This window comes from Panthera tigris, chromosome A2 (assembly GCF_018350195.1).
Source record: "Panthera tigris isolate Pti1 chromosome A2, P.tigris_Pti1_mat1.1, whole genome shotgun sequence".
Taxonomy (NCBI): Eukaryota; Metazoa; Chordata; class Mammalia; order Carnivora; family Felidae; genus Panthera; species Panthera tigris.
The window spans coordinates 160088789-160103753 of NC_056661.1; the positions used below are offsets into that span (position 1 = coordinate 160088789).

The 14965-nt window shown below is 46.7% G+C and overlaps 1 protein-coding gene across 6 annotated transcripts in view; it reads left to right on the forward strand.

Moving 5' to 3' along the window:
• Positions 1-14965, forward strand: part of CUL1 (cullin 1) — a 104657-nt gene that overhangs the window by 19445 nt on the left and 70247 nt on the right. The window contains exon 1 of one of the 6 annotated variants that reach the window (XM_042974606.1): positions 3600-3663. The exons of the other annotated variants lie outside the window; for them this stretch is intronic. The gene's annotated coding sequence lies outside the window, so the exon portion shown is untranslated. Of the gene's footprint in view, positions 1-3599; positions 3664-14965 lie in introns of those variants that run through there. 6 annotated transcript variants of the gene reach the window in all.

Consider the following 14965-nt stretch of genomic DNA (forward strand, 5'->3'; position numbering starts at 1 on the left):
TTTATCCCCCGATGCACAGAAGGAACTGTGCCGTTTCCAGTCTGTGCACACACGGAGAAATCCCTGTTATCAGCATCGAGGTCTGCACAGTGGCCCCTTGTGTGGACGTGCCGTCCGTCAATCCTGCCCCCTGGCGGTGGATTTGGGCTTGATTTCCAGGCTTTCGCAGCGACTAAACTAGAGTTGACAACCTCCTGTGGGCTTGGGCCAGTTTATTTTGGGGACACGGTGCTAGAAGTGAGGTTGCTGGGTCCGAGGATAAATGCAGCCGTGATGTCGTCAGACCCGGCCAAGGGAGCGTTTGTGTCGAGAGTTCCCATCAGCCATAGTTAAGTTGTTGTGAATTTTTAACGTAAGGTCTGCCAAATTCTGGAATCCAGAGATAAATTTGTGGAGGTTTGTAGGTACAAGTTTGAGAAGCAGGCCTTGCCATGTTTCATTCCTTCCTGCCTGTGCTCCCGTTTCCGATCAGCCCTGCTCCCACTGTGCCTGCTTGGGGTGGTTTCGAGCATCCAGCTTGCCTTTTCCCGTTGCTGGGAGTCGAGGTCCAGCCAGTGTCTGAGCTCTGATCGCCTCCAGATCCATTCCTCTGTCTTTAGGTGCACTTGGATCCCAGGTCTACAGAGCCTCCCGGCTGCCGTCTCCAAAGTCACATCAGACGCCTCTCTTCCCTGCGCTGCCCACTCACAACAGAGGCCTGGGGTCCTGTGCCTGCACCCCCAGCCTCGTGGGATTCGTTTTCCTGCCTCATGCCCTTCGTCCCTCGTGAAGCACCCTCCCGCTCGCTCTCCTGCCCTTCAAATCCTGTTCATCCCCCAAGAAGCGGTTCAGAGCACACATCTTGTGAAGCCTTCTTGATCATTGCAGCCAGGAGTGATTTCTTTCAGACCCGCTGAGCTCCTGGTGCGGTTTTTGTCTGTGTTGTTAATGTGGCAGTAAATCATACATGCCATAGGGCATCTCTTCTGGGACCTTCAGCTAAGCCTTTCAAATTAACATTTTCACTTGCTTCTGTGTGTTGCAGGAGAATATAAGCCCCTCTCTGGGCAGCATCTTAAATAGCAGTTCTGAAAGTTGTCTTTCTGGTAGAATACTTGATAATACTGCTGCTTGGGCTGAGTGCCGTATGTTTGCAGAAACCTGGTCATTGTGTAGACAGATACATTCCTTTCTAGAAATGAGCTGAATTTGACCCATAAAAATGTGTAGCTGGCATGCTTTAAAGCTGTTTTTTTTTTTCTTAACAGCTTTATTGAGGTATAATTCACATACCATAAATAAAGTTCAGTTTTAAATGCATAATAATTGATTTTTAGTAAAGTGACAAGAGTTGTGCAGCCATCACACAGATCGGTTTTAGAGCATTTCCATCACCTAGAAGAGATCCTGTTGTACCTGTTTGCAGTCACTCTTGATCCCCAGCCCGGCACCAATCTACTGCCTGTCCCTAGAGTCTGTCTGTTCTGGACATTTTGTACAATGAATGGACTCACATAGTCTGTGGTCTCTTGGTTCTGGTTTTCATGTAACGTGTTTCGGGAGTTCATGCTGTAGCACGTATCAGTACTTTGGTTTTTATTGCCAAATTGTATTCTTTTGGGAGTAGATGATATTTTGCTTATCCATTTACCTGTTACTGGACATTTTGGGTTGTTCCACTTCAGGGCTGTTAGAAAAATGTGCTATGAGGGGTGCCTGGATGACTTAGTTGGTTGAGCATCTGACTCGTGATTTTGGTTCAGGTCTTGCGGTTCATGAGTTTGAGACCAGCAGGTGGAGCGTGCTTGGGTTTCTGTCTCTCTCCCTCTCTCTCAGCCCCTCCCCTGCGCTCGCACTCTCTCTCTCTTAAATAAACTTTAAAAAATGTGCTATGAAAAATTAAAATAAATAAAAATGTGCTGTGAGTATTTGTATATAGGTCTTTAGGTGGACGTATGTTTTCTTGGTTTTTCTTGGTGGACATCTAGCACTGGAATTGATGGGTCATGTGGTAAGTATGTTAACTGAACCTGGTCTTGTAATGCCCCAAATGTTTAAATCTTTGAGTGAAGACATAAGGCAATTCAGGCACTCAAGATACATTCAGGTCTTGGGGATTTGGCTTTGAATTGGTTGTTTAGGAAATAGAACCACTTCCCATTTGGCCGTGCGGTTCTGTTGCTTCTCTTACTTTATAGCTATGGATTTAAATGTTTGAATGACTTCAAGTAAGTAGAGAGACAATTCAGATAATGTCTCTAAAAGCCATCTATTAAGATATTCATTGAATTTTTTATACTTCTTGTCCACTGTAATTGCTTGAACTTCATTGTGATCCCTTAGTTCTATATAGAAATGTAATAATATACTTTATAAGTAAGTAAATTTGGGAAGCCTTGAATTTCAGTCATGAAGCCATGTAAACTTCTAAGGTGGTAAATGCCTTTGCTTCTAGATGTACAAGTGAAACCCTCATTCTTGAATGTGCACATTGTTGGCCTACATTTATAAGCTATTAGCCCCTGTTCTAGCATCTTTAAGATTCCTTCTTGATCAAAAAGGTTAAAATTTTAAATAATTAACATTCAAATGATAATTTATGAATATTCAAATGAAACCGTTTTAAACAGATTTAAACCGTTTTAAACAGAGTGTAAGTATAAATGTCCGTTTCGTGAATTTGCTAGTTCTTCCGTGATCTTGCGTTTGCAGTCATTTGAACTCGTCGTTACATATTGTCATCATGCAGTTTTCACTTGGCATTTTGTGTGGTTCTTTTGGAAGCCAGGTTGTGTGATCTCTTGGTAGCATGCTTCTTAACGAAGTGGAGGAAGAAATCTCCACCTTAGTAAGGGAGCAAGCAGTGTGGGATGGGGTGATGGACAGAACATGGCTTTGGACTCCAAACATTTAGTGTTCTGAGTCCTTGCTACTTATTTGCAGCGACTTGGGGCAAACGAGTATCTTTGAGCCTGAGTTTCCTCATTCGTAAGAGATGATACCGTGCAGAAGATATAGTTATTGTGAGGATTAAGGGAGAGAAGGTATTAAAGCTCCTGTTGGTACAGAGCCTCGCATCGTAGCCTGCAGTAAATACTCTGTCCTTTCCCTACACAGATAAGACACCCACGTGGAGCAGTCCTACTTGATGCACACCGGGGGTGGGTGGTCAGGGATGCGGTGGAGTGTAGACGAAGGTCACTGGAATGAATTCATTCACCAGAAGGAATGGCTGTTGGTGTTTTAGAAAGTAACTCGGGCGGCAGTGTGGAGGGTGGATCGGAAGGGGTAAGACTGGCGACAGCGAGGTCGGCGAAGAGGCTTGTGTTAGTGACCCAGGTGAGACGAGAGCGTGGGGACTGGAGTCGTGTAGTGGGTACGGAGAGCCGTGGGGACGCGGGAGCTAGGAGGGGAGCCCCGACTTTACGACGAGGTCAGGACAGGGTGGGGTCAAAGCTGACTTGTCTTCGCAACGTGGGAAACGCGGAAGGGAGTTGGTCAGTTTGAACGTGGAGAGACCAGTCGGGAGGCCCGGGGAGGGCCCCCCCCCCCGGAAGTGTCGGCAGGGGTCCCGGATGGAGGGGCGCGTCGGTGAGGTGCGGCGAAGGCGGCCCTTCGAGGTGAAAGGGTGCTTTCGTGACGGCCGGGATTTTGAGTTGTGCAGCCGAGGCTCCCGGAACCCAGGTGGGAGGAGAGGCAGCGGGGGCGGCGTTCAGTCCTGGACCCTAAGAGCGGGCAGGAAGGGAGGACGGGGAGCCGGGTTGAGGGGCGGCGTGCGGCTGCGAGTGTGCACAGGGTTTTGCGGCCGCGGGGGCCGCGGCGGAGCGGAAGGGCCGCCACCCCACGCTGCGAGGGGGGCCAGTGGGGCCGGAGGCGGCTGCTCTGTTTTCACCTCCTCTCAGCCGCGCGCGTCAAACCCCAGCTGGCCTCTTCGGCCTCTTGTCCAGGCATCCCGTGGGCTGACACTTCGGGGGGATTTAAGAATTTTCTTTTCTTTCTTTCTTTCTTTCTTTCTTTCTTTCTTTCTTTCTTTCTTTCTTTCTTTCTTTCTTTCTTTCTTTCTTTCTTTCTTTTTAATGTTATTTTTGAGAGAGAGAGAGAGAGAGAGAGAGACAGAGTGTGAGCGGGTGAGGGGCAAAGAGAGAGGGAGACACAGAATCTGAAGCAGGCTCCGGACTCCGAGCTGTCAGCACAGAGCCCGACACGGGGCTCGAACCCACAGCCTGTGAGATCGTGACCTGAGAGAAGTTGGACGCTTAACCGACTGAGACACCCAGGCGCCCCGGGATTGAAGAATTTCTAATAAAATTTAAGAATATCTCAGCCTGGCGACGCTGCGGTGTCCGTTGTAAATGGCGTTGAGTACCTTTAAGTACCTTTAACCTGCTGGACTGTTCTCTGGTGTGTTTCTGGACCAGCCAGATCGCGAGGAACCTGAGCCTCTGCTCCGGCTTTACGACCCTACAGACCTCTGCAGTGACACGGGGGAGCCCCCCTCCTACCTTCTGGAATAGTCCACCACCTGTTCCGCCCCACCCCCCAAGCTCCGCGTGGGCCGCTTCCCATTCCCATTCCCATTCCCATTCCCATCCCCATCCCTTCCCAGCAGCCCCGGCTTGAATTGTCCTCCCTCCCATTCTCTTGCTTTCCGTCCGGCTTTTTTTTACTTCGCCCGTCGGGTAGGTTTGCTCAGGTTTCTGTTAGCTTTTTATCATGGAAGATAGAACACAGTGTACAGATACAACGTACGCATCTGTCACTCAGCTTCTTTTTCCTGCCGTATTTTGGAGTAAATCCCGGCCATCCTGTCATTTCATGCATGACAGAATGTGTCCCTAACAAATCTGGTATTTTGTTGTTGCTGTTCTTCCGCTCCAGCACCGTGAAACCGTAGTGGCCGTGCCCCCCGCCAGGCAAGTGCTTGGGGGGGGGGGTGCCGGCCCTCTCTCCTCTCCTAGACGAACTCTTGTGTAAAAAACCAGTATTCTATATAAAAACATTATCGTTCTGTACGTGCTCCTTCCTCTGTCACCTGTTTCGCTTGCGAGTCTTTCCGAAACTCGTCTGTTGTGTGCCTGTCCGCCGGTTTAGTTTTGATTTCTCCTGTTAGTGGACGTGTGGGTTGTTTGCAGGTTTGGGTTTTTGTTGTCGCTCATACAAAGCAGTACAGTGAAAGCACGTGTTTGGTGTGCACACACACGCGCGCACGCACACACAGGTTCCTCTGGGTGTAAACCATCCTGCGGTACGTTCGTGTCTCACGTGCCATGTTGCAAATCAGAGCCGGGGGGTTATGCGTACTTTTACCCAAGTGTTAGAAAAGTAATTCCTTGGTTGAGTAATACCCACGATCGTGTAAATTTTGAATCAGATTTAAAATGTTAACTAAACCAGAAAAGCTAAATTCCGTCTCGTTTCTATGTCTTCGGTTTCTTGCGGGAAACCTTTTTCATTCCATGCGACCTCTTCCCCTGGTTTAGGGACAGTCTGCTCCCTTTCGGTCAGGATCATCCCAGACTGGCAGGAGATGCTCCCGAGGGGGTAAACGCGGCCTTGAGCTCTGGGATTTCCTCACCTGGCTGTGCTCGGTGACCAGGGAAGCTGCATCTCAACCCTTCGTTTCAGCGACTCTGGTTTTAAGCGCGTGCAGAAAAAGTTCAGGACTCTGTGGTCCACCCGCCCTGCATCCCGCCCCCCCCCCCTTTGCCCTTTGGTGGCACACCTGCCCTGCTCCACCATTTTAAGGACAGAATGTCACACGTTGCTTCTGCAGAGTGACCTCCTTCTGATACTTGGTGGCTTTTCAGGTGTGCATACCGTTGACGGCCGGGGCAGTTTCACAAATGTTCTTAAGGTGAACGCAGAGATTTGAGTCACTGGATTTGCATGGTTTTGTGGGGTTTTCTGGGTCGTGTGAATAACGGATCATTTTCATCGATCACCTCAGACCACTTACAGAAAGAACTTGTTTTTTAACGGTGAATTTTATTACATTTTCACTGACTCCAATATAGCCTTTACATTTAGAAGAAACTAACATTTTAAGTCAGTGTTTGTTTGTTTGTTTGTTTGTTTTAATCTTTCTACATTTTTCAAAAGCCATCCACCTAACTGAAGCACTAGAAATAGTGTTTTTGTTTTGTTTGTTTGTTTTTTGGAAAAACCTTGTCGTTTGCACTCCTGTCACAACTCGGATCTGAATGATCTTGCTCTCACATTCCTCAGTATTGGCTGCTGCAACAGTACCTGCTAGAAGCGTTCGGTCTTCAGAAATGGGGGCAAATATCAGGACTTTATTAACAGGCAAAAGCGGTTTCTGGCCTTTTGGAGCAGTTGAGGTGAAAGTGAGGCGGGGATAAGGTGGGTTTCTCCCCTGGAGTAGAGATGTAGTTTTGTTCCTTAAGGGTCTTGAGAATTTATATTCCTACCTGTTGTGCTTGAGGAACTGTCAGGGGACTGATACCTTAGGAGAACACAGAAAAGCTTAATTGCTTAGATGTCTGGTGAAGAAACGCTTGGCCCTGTAGTCCAGTTTGGGGGCCGAGTCTCATAAAGTGGAGGCCGCCCTCCGTCCTGCAACTAGACGCTTAAATCGTTAAATCGCCTCTGTGTCTCCCAGTGGCCGCGGTGACACGTAGCACCCCCACGGCTGCATTGCACGGCCTCTCTGCCAGAACCGTGCCCCCCTCCCCTCACTTCTGCCCCCACCTCACTTCTCCGTGGAGCTCCCTGGAGTCTGACCCTGTGACGAGGACACCCCTCTGTAGCCTCTGTCCACATCCTTAAACTTCCTCACTCATCTCCGGAGGTGAAGCCTCCTGGAAGCCAAGCTGTGGCTGTTCGTGTTCTCCCACATTCCACCAGCCTCCAGGTTGAAGGTGGCTCAGTGCCCCCGACCCCGCCCGGTGTTGACGGCCGTGGTCAGAGACTCACTCTCTGGAGGCCCCGCCCGCTCCGCTCCCAGTAGCGGTCGCCTGTCGCCAAGGACTGGCGAAATTCACCGCCCAGCTCGGCCTTCCGCTCCGTTCCTCAGCACCATCATCTCAGGTGACTCACTGCCTATGGGGACGGTGCTCCTGGTGCCTTGACCTTCGCTTCCTTGAGCTCCGCCGTGTTCCCGTTGTTCTCAGGCCGGGGCCCTCAGCCTCGGCCTTGTCACCAGACCGCCCCACTTCCAGCGTTGTCGATGTGGCGGGCCGCTGCCCCCTACTAGCGCCAGCCTTCTGTCCTGTCTCTCGGCCTTTCTCAGACCTCACACCCCTCTTCCCGCTTTCTTCACCCCTTCGTGGCCAAAACGGTCTGCATTTCTGTGTCTTCCAACCCGTTCCAGTTGATTTCTGTCCTGAAGGCTGCAGTGAGACTTTCCTTGCTGAAGCGTCACCAGTGGCTTAAATAGAACTGAAACCAGAAGCTGCATTTCAGATACGATGACGATGAAAATAATAGCCTTTATTCACTGTGTTGCCTCACTTAGTCCTGACCCCTCTGAGATACGTTAAGTGATTTACCCAAGATCATACGAGAAGTAGAGTGCAGAGCCTTTTGTATGACCGCGATGAGGCCCTGCCCGCCATGGCCCTTTCTTCCCTTGGCCTCCGGAGTGGGGCTCCTCTCATTGTTTGGGGCTGTAACTTTGCAGGTACAGACCCTGTGGTTCCCCATCATCTAGTCAGTTTCTGAATGTTCTCAGGACTGAGTTTGGGCCCATCTCTTTCTGTAATTTCTCTGATTAACGCTGGTTCTGACTCCAGTAGTGCCTGTCAGAATGATCTCTCCAGAGCCCCGCTCCCAGGATGTTTCTGTGATGCTTCTCAGATCCACCGTGTCCAAAAGTAAACTGTCTCCCACCAATCTGTTCCTCCTCCACTGTGTTCTGACCTGGTAGGTGGATCCATCGTGCATTTATCACATAGATGATACATATAGGCGTTTATCACGCACACTCAAGTCAGCAGAAGAGAAATCCTTAGAAGGTTGCCTGCTGCAGTATCACTTACAACTGTTAAAAAAGTAAACACCTAAAGCTCTTTAGCAGGGGACTAGTTTGATGAACAATAGGATTTTAGCTCACAAAAACGAGATACATTTCAGTAAGTGAGATGTATTTCATTATTAAAGAAAAAGTTGCAAAAGTGTGTGGTCAGCTCCGTGAGCCTTAGTTAGAAATGAGTAGGGACCAGTGCAGAGTAATCTTTAAAATAAATAAATAAATAAATAATAAATAAAGCAAGCTGCGTTGTTCCTTAAAACATTAGTTTTCTTGAAGAAACCTGTCCCGAGATCTGTTCAGGAAAAACCACTCTATGGCCAAGTCCGCTCGAATGAGAAGTGCTTTATACTGTCGTTTTGATGGAGATTCACAAGAGGCGTCTGCTGATTAAGGCCTCTCGAGTCTCGTAGCCAACGAACGTGTCAACTTTGCCGCAGTTAGTGTCTCCCGTATCCCTTGATGCTCTATTCAGTTGATATTCCAGTCAGCGTTCAGTGGAAGGCTGTTGTAAGTGCTCATTTAAAAGAGCCCTTTTATTACTGCTGAAACTCTGACTTCCTCATAGCAAAGAGGAGGTGTTTTTCAGGATTCCTGGAGGTTGTTCACCTAGCACTCCTCCTCAGCAAAGACATCCTGTGCACCATTAATGTTGAGAAATCGGCTGGTTGGTTGGTTCACAGTGTGAATTGTTAGAAAGTCTGTTTACTGCGGATTCTGTTGACTTTTCTGTCCCTTTGGAACAGCACGGTCTTTGAGGGGAGTCCTTAAATAGACAACCTCCTTTCTCCTGTTAGGCTGTTTATTCTGACTCGTGTCCCATTCCGCCGTCTTGCTTTCCTAGGCGGACACGAAGGAGAAGAGCGCGGTGCGTCTGCATTTGTGGTGATTTGTTCGGCTTCGTGAGGTACAGCTGGGCTGCCGCTGCTTCCTGTCCTTGACCGGTTGCGTTTTGTGCCTCGGTTTCCTCTACAAATCAGCATTTCTCCTGGATGTTCGTGACCGCAGACGTGAACGCTGTAACGTCAGGGGGTTGCGATACCAGAATACTCTTGAAAACTGCCTGGTTTCCTGAATAGATACCTGGTTGAGTTTTGCCATTTGTTTCTCGTATTGATTGGCTTTTTGGACCTCCAAAGGTTTTTAGCTAACATATTTTTACCCCTTACTTAAAAATCACTCGAAACTCTTTTTATGAAGTCTGCTCAAGGCCATGGGCAGTTTGGATGGCCTGGTCGTGAGGTGGAGGCTGTCCGTTTGTAAAGTGCTCTGTCTCCGAAGTTGCAATCCTGGCAGATAAGGCCTCGTGGGCGCCTGCGTCGTGGGTTATCACCCCAAGCAGTCTTCCTGTCCGTTTAGTTCACCAGACACTTGGGCGACGCACGTGCAGATTAGCCCCTTGCCCCCTCACCCCCAAGTGGAAAACCGCTTACCAGAGCGCCGTATGTCCGTTTGGACAGCCTGGTGGATACGCGGGTGCCCCACCTGGCTGCCCCTTCGAGAGGGGACTTGACTGCCAGCGTGGGCGGCACGGGCAGCAGACGGCCCCCGCTTTCAGCTCCTCCGGGCCCGCCTCAGCCGCAGAGAGCTGCCCGGCCTGGCCCACTTCGAGCCACTGAGGCCAGTGGCGGCCAGAAGGCCCGGCTCTGCGGCCTTGTGTGTAGCATTGACAGGGCTGGCTGCAGAGCTGAGGGCCGGGGTGGGGGGTGTTGGAGGGGGGCAGACGCTTCATTCCTAAGAAGGATCTCCCACCCAAACTCTGTCCCCGCCTCTGCCCCAGAGGGGCCACCCGGACACCAGCAGGTGGGCTGTTGCTGTCAGCGCGTGGCTTCACCTCGAAGACCTTTTCCTCATGTGCTTACTTGGAACGTTTCCTTGTCGACTGAGTTCTGGATTCCTTTCCTGTCATATTAGTAATAAATGTTGAAGCGTACGGGTGTGAGACTCCCTAGGGGATACTGAGACTACGAGGTAAGGATATCCTCTTTAAACTATTTGCTTAAATAGGTGAGGACGTTGTGAATTTTTGAGAATCTCACATCAGCTATGTATGAACCCTGAATACTCAGTGGGGACGATAGAAAATCAGAGCAGGTAGTTTCAAATAGACTAGTTTGCTTATTTTCCAGCATATTCTGCATATAAACTGAGGTGTGCCGTGGTACAAAGTTACACGTATAGAATTAGACGCAAAGTGTGTGTAGTAGAGTCAACTTGACGTTTTATTTTTATTTATTTATTTTTAACTTAATTTATTTTTTAAATTTATATCTGAGTTAGCATATAGCACGACGATGATTTCAGGAGTAGATTCCTTAATGCCCCTTACGCATTTAGCCCACCCCCCACCCCACCACCCCTCCAGCAACCCTAAGTTTGTTCTCTGTATTTAAGAGTCTCTTCTGTTTTGTCCCCCTCCCTGTTTTTATATTATTTTTGCTTCCCTTCCCATATGGTCATCTGTTTTGTCTCTTAAAGTCCTCATATGAGTGAAATCATATGATATTTGTGTTTCTCTGACTAGTTTCATTTAGCATAATACCCTCTAGTTCCAAATGGCAGTAATTGCCATTGTAATACTCCATTGTATATATGTATATATACCACATGTTCTTTATCCACTCATCCGTCAATGGACGTTTGGGCTCTTTCCATCCTTTGGCTATTGTCGATAGTGCTGCTAGAAACATGGGGGTGCGTGTGTCCCTTTGAAACAGCACACCTGTATCCCTTGGATAAATGCCTAGTCGTGCAATTGCTGGGTCGTAGGGTAGTTCTAGTTTTAGTTTTTTGAGGATCCTCCATCCTGTTTTCCAGAGCGGCTGCACCAGTTTGCATTCCCACCCGCAGTGCAGAAGCGTTGCTCTTTCTCCGCATCCTCGCCAACATCTGTAGTTGCCTGAGTTGTTCACGTTAGCCATTCTGACAGGTGCGAGGTGGTATCTCACCGTGGTTTTGATTTGTCTTTCCCTGATGGTGAGTGATGTCACCCTGACATTTTAACGTGAAAAGGTTGTGTTTGATCTTCTAGAGCGTGAGTGAGTCTTGGTGTAAAGACTTAGAACTGGAATGGGAAGTGTAGTAGAGGAAGAAAGAGCACGTAAAGAACGTGTTTGGGCATATTTGGATGCCGATGCTGAGTTAGGAGAGTGGAGTATTATTATTTTATAATAAAATAAAAGTTTTTTATTTTAACTCCAGTATTAAGATACCACGTTCTGTTAGCTTCAGGCGTACAATACGGTGAGTCAACAAATTCTCTCTTCTCGGTGCTCCTCGTGAGAAGTGTACTCTTTAATCCCCATCGGCTGTTTCATCCGTCCCCCCCACCCACTTCCCCTCTGGTTAGCATCAGTTTGTTCTCTATAGGTAAGTCTGTTTCTTGGTTTGTCTCTCCTTTTTTCTCTGCTCATTTGTTTGGTTTCTTCAATTCCACTTACGAGTGATACCATATGGTATTTATCTTTCTCTGGCTTATTTTGCTTAGCATTATACTCTGGCTCCATCCATGTTGTTGCAAATGACAAGATTTCATTCTTCTTTTATGGCTGAATAATACTCCATTGTATATATGCACCGCATCTTCTTTATCCGTTAATCGGTTGATGGACACTTGGGCCACTTCCATAATTTTACTGTTGTAAATGCTGCAATAACATAGGAGTGCATGTATCCCTTTGAATTAGTATTTTTGTCTTTTGTGGGTACTTAGTACGATTACCAGATCATAGGGTGGTTGTGTTTTAAGGAACCTCCATACTGTTTTCCACAGCGGCTGCACCAGTTTACATTCCCACAAGCAGTGCAAGAAGGTCCCTTTTTCTCCGCATCCTGGCCGACACTTGTTTCTTCTGTTTTTGATTTTAGCCATTCTGATCGGTGTGAGGTGATATATCTCATTGTAGTTTGATTTGTATTTCCCTGATGATGAGTGATGTTGAACATCTTTCCGTATGTCTGTCGGCCAACTAGGCGTCTTTTTTGGAGAAATGTCTTTTCATCTTCTGCACGTTTTTCAATTGGTTTATTTGGGGTCTTTTTGGTGTTGAGTTGTATCAGTTCTTTATATATTTTGGGTACTAACCCTTTATCACATATGTCATTTGCAAATATCTTCTTCCATTCAGTAGGTTGCCTTGCAGTTTTGTTGTTTTCTTTGCGTGTGGAAGGTTTTATTTTTATGTAGTCCCAATAGTTTATTTTTGCTTTTATTGCCCTTGCCTCAGGAGACATATCTAGAAAAACGTTGCTATAGCTGATGTCGTAGAAGTAGTAATACTGTCGGTGCTCTTGTCTAGGATTTTGTGGTTTCAGGTCTCACATTTAGGTCTTTAATCCATTTGAGTCTATTTTTGTGTATGGTGTGAGAAATTGGCCTGGTTTCCTTCTTTTGCACGTAGCTGTCCAGTTTTCCCAGCACCGTTTATTAAAGAGATGGTCTTTTTCCTCTTGCATATTCTTGCCTCCTTTGTTGAAGATTAATTGACCATATGATTGTGGGTTTATTTCTGGGTTTTCTCTTCTGTCCCACTGATCTATGTGTCTGTTTTTGTGCCAGTATTGTACTGTCTCGATCACTATAACTTTGTAATATAACATGTAGTCTGGAATTGTGATGCCTCCACTTTTGTATTTCTTTGTCAAGACTGCTTTGGCTATCTGGGGTCTTTTGTGGTTCCATACAAATTTTAGGATTGTTTGTCCTAGTTCTGTGAAAAATGTGTAGGTATTGATAGGGATTGCATTAAATCTGTAGATTGTTGGGGTGGTGTAGACGTTTTAACAATATTTGTTCTTCCAGTTCATGAGCATGGAATGTCTTGCCATTTGTGTTGTCTTCAATCTCTTTCATCAGTGTTTTATAGTTTTCAGAGTACAGGCCTTTCACCTCTTTGGTTAAGTTTATTGCTAGGTATTTTATTATTTTTGGTGCAGTTGTAAATGGAATTATTCCCTTAATTTCTCTTTCTGCTGCTTCATTATTAGTGCATAGATATGCAACAGGTTTCTGTACCTTGATTTTGCCGAGTTCACTGAATTCCTTTATCAGGTCTAGTAGTTTTTTGGTGGAGTCTTTAGGGTTTTCTTTAGATAGTGTCATGTCGTCTGCAAATAGAGTTTTAGTTCTTCCTTATTGCTTTGGATGCTTTTTATTTATTTTTCTGGTCTGATAACTGTGGCTAGGACTTGCAGGACTATGTTGAATGAAAGTGGTGAGAGTGGACATCCTTGTCTTGTTCCTGACCTTGGGGGAAAGGCTCTCAGTTTCTCCCCATTGAGTATGATGTTGGCCGTGGGTTTTCATAAATGGCCTTTATTATGTTGAGGTGTGTTTCCTCCAAACCTACTTTGTTGAGGGTTTTTATCATGAATGGATGTTTATCATGAATGGATGTACTTTGTCAAATGCTTTTTCTGCATCTACTGAAATGATCATATGGTTTCGTATCCTTTTTCATTGTTGTGATGTATCATATTGATTGGTTTGTGACTATTGAAATTGGTTCCCTATTTGTTGACACCCTAAAAATGAAAGAACCTAAAATTCACACCAGGGTATTGAGGAATACTGGCTTTGCAGAATCCAGATGTCAGGCTTGTGGTTCTGACACTTTCTAGCATAACATTGGTTAGGTTTGATTGCTTCCATAAAAGGGAGGGCCAGAACTAACTATCTTTAAAGTTAACCTCCAATCTTACTGTAATTGGTTTTTATGAGCAAATATTTTTGGTACACAAATGCGTAGTACATAAATTTTCCACTTTGCAAGTGTGTCACATACCAAAAGTTAATGGGTTAGCTTCTTAGGTGCTTTATTCCACAGTAGTAGAGTTGTGTCTGTTTTGATTTACTATTAATAAGAGTACATAAGACAGTACCTACAATAGTGCCTGGCACATGGTAGTTTCGTACTAAATATTTGTTCAGTAAGATATTACTGATCACTGAACTCCTGGGCGTCTTACAAGTCTGTTTAAACACTGTATTAAAATATGTATACGTTTGTAGTGACCAGAATAACAACATTACTAAATGAATCAGTAAGAAAAATTTCAGCCTAGGGGCGCCTGGGTGGCTCAGTCGGTTAAGCGACCGACTTCGGCTCAGGTCACGATCTCGCGGTCCGTGAGTTCGAGCCCCGCGTCGGGCTCTGGGCTGATGGCTCAGAGCCTGGAGCCTGCTTCCGATTCTGTGTCTCCCGCTCTCTCTGACCCTCCCCCGTTCATGCTCTGTCTCTCTCTGTCTCAAAAATAAATAAACGTTAAAAAAAAAAAATTAAAAAAAAAAAAAAAGAAACATTTCAGCCTAAAATCTAGTGTTTGAAGGAAAAAGTGAAGAAACCAGATAGAATTTAATGGAGATTCTAAGTGAGGGTTTGAGGGTAAGTTTAGATGCTTTATAATGGTGATACTTCATTATTTCTAAATCCTTTAAAAACATACAGCTTTTCAGTTCCCCAATTTGTTATTTCATTTATTCATATACAACATTGATCTGTGTGCCGGGCTCCGAACTAGGTTCTCAGCAAAAGAGATGGTCTCTGTGCCATGAATCCTTCTCTGCAGAGAAGGGAGAGACACAGGCCTGGGATTACCAGGAATGAGAGTTCAGAAGGGAAAGTCCCACGAGGCGGGCGCGCCTCACTGGTCTGGGACTTCTAGTGAGTGTCACCTGGCTGGACGTGGGCGGGGTGAGCACAGGAGCTTTCCGGCCCAAGCAAGCTTTCCGGCCCAAGCAGCCTGGGGAGCGGCGGCGGTGATGATGATGACGACGACAGTGACCGCTGGGGAAGGAAACGGAGGTAGTAGTGAGTGGATGTGGCGTGACCTCGAAGGTTAAAATCAGTAGCACTCAGATGTGAAAGAACAGGAACGAGGCATTCGAATTTTCCCAGGTTTCTGGCACTCACTGAGATGGGCGGCACCGGTGAACGGGGGATCTGGGGGCAGCTCCTGCGTTCAGCTGTACGCCTGCTGGGTGTGCGAGGTCTAGGAGGG